The 6,925-nt window shown below is 44.4% G+C and overlaps 1 long non-coding RNA gene across 1 annotated transcript; it reads right to left on the bottom strand.

Moving 5' to 3' along the window:
• Positions 1-4,635: 4,635 nt before the first annotated feature.
• LOC121396890 lies at positions 4,636-5,021 on the bottom strand. Its single transcript, XR_005963247.1, has 2 exons — positions 4,832-5,021; positions 4,636-4,758 (listed from the first exon to the last, which is right to left on the bottom strand). It is a non-coding gene; the product is annotated as an uncharacterized LOC121396890 (long non-coding RNA).
• Positions 5,022-6,925: the final 1,904 nt, after the last annotated feature.

The raw sequence follows: 6,925 nt of genomic DNA, 5'->3' as shown, positions 1-6,925 counted from the left end.
GAACTCTGCCTGTACTGACCCGGCCTGTCTGACCACGCTATTCTGGTTGGTTCCTCCTGTGCTTTGTGGCTTCCTTCTAAAATCCTTGGTAGACAATCGTGCCCCTTTGCGCATCCCTTGCTAGGCTCCCTATTAAGACCTGGCACCATCCAATTAGAGGAGGGCTCCTCCCGAAGTGAAAGGTGGCTGCTACAGGCAGAAGCGGAACCAAGACCAGGGAGCCTAGCACTTGTTCTGGATATAGGGTGCCGATCGTGACCCATTCCGATTAGAAGACATGAGGTTCTATCTTGATTTTTTGAAAGTTTTTTTTTCAACGGGAGCTGTTATTGGGGGACTCTCCATAAAGTAGTTGTACTGGCATATATATTAGATATTTCCAAAAAGGTTGGGCGGCTTTTTAGCAAGTGAGAAAATACAGCATTACTATTACTAATAGTTTTTAGTACAACGCTGATCCAGGGACTGGTTCAATTGCCATCTTGGAGTCAGGAAGAAATTTTTTCCCCTCTCTGAGGCTAATTAGAGAGGCCTGAAATTGGGTTTTTTTTTGCTTGCAGTTAGGCAGGTTCCATTAGACCAGAAGTTTGAACCCAACAAATGTGTTTTTTTTTTCTTTAACCTAAATTAGTATGTTACTGTGTAACTATGTAAACTCACAGCAGCTGGAGAATGCAAATTATAAATTCTCACCACCACAGGTCTTAAATTGCCAATTGAAAACTGTAGGGGAAAGGTTAAACTGGCACCTAAAACTTAATTTGTATTAAAGGACCAGTAACACTAAAAAAATTTTCCCCAAAATTCGTTAGTATAGAACGAAAAATAAACACCAAGGCAAATAAAACTTTTAAATTGCAAAGCCTTTATTAAGAGATAACTTAACAAAACTCCACTTCCTGTCCTCAAAACGGCGAAAGGGCGACCATCCATGCAGCGGCGTTCAACTTCTCCTCCCTGGCTATTCTAGTGACAGTATGTGAAGAGGAGGCAGTGGTCCGCTCTGCAGCGCTTCCCCTATTCCCAGCAGTCAGACTTTGACTCCAGCCTTTTCCTCCTCCGACGAGGAAGAAGAAGAGGAGGAGGGCAGCCTCTGCCTCTCCAGCGGCAACCAGTCACTCGCTCACACGGGGGGTTGTAGGATGGGTCGGTACAAGAGGTCGGGAGCTGGGGGTGTACAATGTACTTCTCGAATCACATGGGACAAACTCCTCGCCTGCTGGAGCTCGATACAAGTGTGACCGACCTCATTCCCTCCAGTCTGCGCTAACTTGCGTCCGACCCCGACCCGGCGACCCCACTTGTTCCCCGTCGATGTGCCCATCTGAGTGTGCCTGGGGCTGGCAGTCCCAGCTGCTGCAGAAGAAGCCGGCGATTTTAGACTCCGGTTGCTGCAGAATCCATGGATGAGGTGGGAGCGCTGAACCACTTGCTACCCGTCGATGCGCTACAGCAGATCTGATGCAGCAGATCTGATCTCCCCGACTGAATCCCCCTCAGCTCCTGTCCGTCCTCCTGGGGTCGCCGGGTCGGGGTCGGACGCAAGTTAGCGCAGACTGGAGGGAATGAGGTCGGTCACACTTGTATCGAGCTCCAGCATGCGAGGAGTTTGTCCCATGTGATTCGAGAAGTACATTGTACACCCCCAGCTCCCGACCTCTTGTACCGACCCATCCTACAACCCCCCGTGTGAGCGAGTGACTGGTTGCCGCTGGAGAGGCAGAGGCTGCCCTCCTCCTCTTCTTCTTCCTCGTCGGAGGAGGAAAGGCTGGAGTCAAAGTCTGACTGCTGGGAATAGGGGAAGCGCTGCAGAGCGGACCACTGCCTCCTCTTCACATACTGTCACTAGAATATTCAGGGAGGAGAAGTTGAACGCCGCTGCATGGATGGTCGCCCTTTTGCCGTTTTAGAAGAGGACAGGAAGTGGAGTTTTGGTAAGTTATCTCTTAATAAAGGCTTTGCAATTTAAAAGTTTTATTTGCCTTGGTGTTTATTTTTCGTTCTATACTAATGAATTTTGGGGAAAAAATTTTTTTTGTGTTACTGGTCCTTTAAACATAATGCTAAAACCAGAACAACATCACTCTACGTAGAATGGTTTGAGTGCAGGGGACCTTTTAATTTTACTTACAGTAATAATTTTAGAATTATCTTTAACAACTGTTAAGTTTTAGGTGCCAGTTTTAAAAGCTGAAACTTGCTTTGAGCTCCACAACTTGAGCTGATGTGCTGGAAAGAGTAGGAAGCACAATCTGGCATTGTCCCTTTCATCTCCAATTCTCAATCATTTGTTTACATTACTATGTAAGCAACTTTCCAAAATAGATATAATGATTAAAACTGCTTGACGGTTTTATAGTCATTTATAAATTGTTATTTTTATGGAAAGCAGTATCTGTCTGGCTGTTCAGTTTTATATTTCAGTTTTGGTTCTAGAAGAAGTCAGTTGATCAACAGACTAGGAGGAAAACTGAAAGGGATAAGCAAATTTTGTGTGCAATTGGAATTATTTTTACAAATACCCTTTAATCAATTTTGATTTTGGACTAAAACATAGCAAAGAAATTTATTAAATATATTGTAAGGCAAATCCCACACAACTGTTATTGGTCTAAGAAAGATGATGTGGTAAAATTCTCAGTAAATCTGGCCTAATCCTTTCATGTTCAAACATGTTCAAACAACCATTCACCAATCCAATAGGGACATTTCCAAATTAAACCTCCGAAATACCTGTTTTCACTGTTCTCTTGGTGCCAGTATTTCAAGCATGGCACAGAGCGGCAGATAACAAATAACACACTTTGAAGGCTTGGGAGCAATATAAATAAACCTTAATCCATTGTGTTTGCATTATGTCAAATAGTTCCCTATTTTCTGGTTTTGACTTGCCTAACAGTTTCACATTGTCATTAATGTCCTTCGCACACAGAGGTCACTTATTGTTAAAAATGTTCAAGGAACTAAAATAAAGATCCTCTAATGCCCTAGACATGAGCTCACCCTAAAACAAATGTGGCATGTCCATGGGCAGAGGGTGGCTTTTGTGTTTGGGGATGAATAAAATGCCAAGGAATTTGTTCACCTCTGATAAGTGGCATGATAGACTGCTGCTTTGAAAACACTGACAACAAAGGAAAACATGAGAATCAAATTATCTATCTTGCAAGGACCAAACATGGGATGGCTTAAATTTTCTCTTTTATCTTCTATAATTCTCAGACAGGCAAGACATTTAGTGGGTTTTGTCTAAGTAAATTGAGAGGTGTAGTTGACCACCAGCTTGGGGCTGCAGGATGAACCCTGGATGTAGCTGAAGTGGAAGGTTTGGGTAGGATCCAGTGCACGCTATGGGTAATGGGTAAAGGTATAGCATACGCACCACTTAATAACGTGAGATCAGTTAGCATTTCTAACACATTCAACAAAACACACTGGCAGGCAGGCACAGACTGATGCTTATTCCCTTCAAAGTGTAAGTTCCAGTCCTGCCACTAGGGGATTGGCTAAGCTGAAGGCAGTTTCAAATTTGTTCCTCTGAGCCTAGCAAATGCCTCTGTGGCAGGACCAGGACTTACATTCTCATTATTTTATTTTATCAGCTAGGTTTGGGAAAGCCTTATTTAAAATCTGCCTATAGGCATGCCCCTTTAATGGTCCAAAATGTGTAATTGTTACAACTTTTAAAGAAAATTCTGCATTGTTGTGACATGCTATTTTGTTGGTGTCACCATAGGTTGTACTGGAAAAAGCCCTTTCCATTAGAGAGCTAGAGATGGAGACTTGAACATCTTTCAGGCAGATTTAGAAACTAATGGTAACTGAAAATCCCCAGTCATCCCTGAGATTCTGGCTGCTCACTATGTGAGTACATGGTAGTAGAGCAGGATCTGGTCTTCACTGTTGAATAAGAGAAGCATTGGCAATGGGTACAGAGACAGTCCAGATCTCATCTACCTACAGTAGATATACCCTAACTGGGAACATGTGATTAGAACGTTAGCTCAGAGTTGGAATAACAAGATGAAGGAACTTAAATAAGTGAGACAGAGGCGTACTAAAACCAGTGGAGATGGCTTCTTGGAATCCTAATAACAAAGCAAGGTGGCAATCAACTGGAATTCTGTTATAACAAAGATTGATATAGGGAGAGAAGACAACTGGCAGTTGCGTAGGCAAGGAAAGTCCCCCTCAGCACAAGCATGCAATGCATTTCTGCTTGAAATGTTTCCAAGCAAAGCACCTCCTTACTGTGTTGCAATCAGCTTACTTTGTTTTATTTACATTTATATCTTAGCGTGCTACAAAATGAAACCTCTTCGCTGGGTTTCGTTCATGCTTATTAAAGCATTTTATATTTACTGAAACCTAGTATGGCAGTAATCCATGGCAACCAACGCAGCACCAAGTGCATCTAGAATAAAGCTGCTAAAACCTGCAAGGTCCATATGTATAAAATAAAGTTTTTCATAGTAGGAAACCATTATCAGTGTACTGTTTTGCATCTGTCCTAACTGTGTGTAACCCTCTCTTTCTGTCACACCGACCCACGTGGCCCTCTATTCCACACACTCCACCAGTGTAGGGGTTGTTACTGCAACAGGCATAAGGACTCGAACACAGGCAGAGATATCATAACTTTACAATGCTTTATTGATTGGCACTGTCTGCTGGGGACCTGTAAAACAGTAAGGAGAACGCTGCCAATTTCAGGTACATCACAGGCCACCAGCCCACCTCTTCTGTGGAACTAAAGCACTGAGGAGCAGAACAGTGATCGTATAGTGGATTTTACATAACAGAGGAAGTTTAACATAAAGTATAAACATACCTGTAAAACAGTAAGGAGAACGCTGCCAATTTCAGGTACATCACAGGCCACCAGCCCACCTACATTACAACAGGCAGTTAATTCAATACACCCCCACTGACATATTACAGGAAAATGTAAGGAAAAGCAACATAGCTAATATACATAGCACATTAGTACATAACAACCTCAGCATAGTACAATAAGCAGTTTGTGAGGATTACAGCATACAGGTTTTCTCATGGCAGACATTTTAGATCCCATGTGCTCTGCCTGTCTCCATTAATCACTTTGGGAATATGCTACACACTACTAACCTGATAAAAGCATAATGCTGCTATAGCTGGAGGTAAGACAAGTTGATTCAGCAAAAGAATAACTCTTAAAATCAACCATAAAACTTTTGAGGTGATTAGAGCAGTAACAGACATCTTACCTCTTCTGTGGAACTAAAGCACTGAGGAGGGACCAGACCAAATGGTAGGATATAGACAGGGGGTAAGGGAAAGTCCATTAAGGATTATGGTCTGGTAAAGATTCTGTTTAGAGTGTGGCTATGATCTTTCCCACAGAAGTTAGCTGCTCTGTTAGAACTATTTATTTCTTAACTAGAACATAATTAACAGTAAAACATTCAAAGGTATATTCTGCACTTTTGGTCAGTATTTTGGTACAGTCCAAGTGATTCTTCCTGTCAGGAATTTAACCTCTTGCAGATCTGAGATATTTGGCGAACATTTATATATTTAAGTTAACTGTGTTAACCGTGTTACATTCACCCCTCCTTAATTTCGCCAAATATTGTTACACCAACTGAATCAAAACTTTACATAGTATGTTGTGAGACTTACCAAAATTCACATCTACTCATTAAATTGGAATAATATAGGGGGCGGAGCCGCATGCCGAGCGGGTAGGCAGCGTGTGAGGCGAGCTCCGCAAAAATAATCCTGTAAGCCCATAACTGACCCACAACAGGATACTTACCTGAAGCCAGGAAGGGTTGCGGACTTGGTGGCAGACACAGGCGCTACTATGAGGAGGAGCAGTCAGCAGCAAAGTCAGCGGGTCCGTGCTGACACCGCTGCAAAGCTAGAACAGTATGTGCGCAGCCCCAGGCAAGATGGCGCCCGTGCGGCTGCTACTTCCTCCCCTCCACAGGAATACCCGCCCGCACCGGAGCGCAGCAGTGTAAGCTGCACAAATAACCCTGCTACACAGAAAGGGGCAGGGGGGCGAAACGCCCCGAAAACAAGGCTGGGGACTATACTGGAGCCAGAGATGAGTACTGGGGGCCTGAATAAAGATGGCGCCTGCACCCCCCCCACCCCTCCCGAACAGCTCCAACTGATCGGGGAAGAAACTCAGATCACAGCTGCCCCAACTATACAAGATGTCCTTGCAGCAATAACTACCTGCCAGGCTTCGCTGACGGCAACTTTTACCACCAAAATCGAGGAAGTGAAGGTGGAACTGTCGCTACTGAAGCAGGATGTGCAGGTTATTCGAGAACGAACAGGAGCTGTGGAAGAAAGGGTGAGTGCCCTGGAAGATCGTACTGCCCCGCTGCCTAGTGAAATGACCGAGCTGTGCAAACTCATGAAACAGGCGACTGACCGTATGGAAGACATGGAAAACCGACAAAGACGCTCCAATGTCAGAGTGGTGGGTCTACCTGAGAAATGTGAAGGTCAAAACCCAGAACTTTTCACGGAGCAGTGGATGAAAGAAATGCTTGGGAAAGAGATATTTTCACAGCAGTTTGTGGTTGAGAGGGCCCACAGGGTGCCTACACGCGCCCTTCCTCCTGGAGCCCCTCCAAGACCTTTCCTCATAAAGCTGTTAAACTACCGGGACAGAGACATAGCGCTCAAAGCTGCACGGGGCAAAGGTGACATCTACTACCAAGGGGCCCGTGTATCATTTTATCCGGACTACTCAGCAGCCCTGCAACGCCAGCGTAGTACATTCATCGGTGTCAAGAAGCGCCTACGTGAGATGGGGATTGCATACAGTATGATCTACCCTGCCAAGCTGCGGATCATGGAAGGTGGGAGAGTACAATTTTTTGACCAACCAGGGAACGTCCAACATTGGCTGGATACTCGTCCAAGT

Source organism: Xenopus laevis, chromosome 8L (genome assembly GCF_017654675.1).
Source record: "Xenopus laevis strain J_2021 chromosome 8L, Xenopus_laevis_v10.1, whole genome shotgun sequence".
In the NCBI taxonomy this organism is placed as follows: Eukaryota; Metazoa; Chordata; class Amphibia; order Anura; family Pipidae; genus Xenopus; species Xenopus laevis.
The sequence above is the reverse complement of the archived record's forward strand: the minus strand, read 5'-3'. Positions and strand labels throughout refer to the sequence as shown.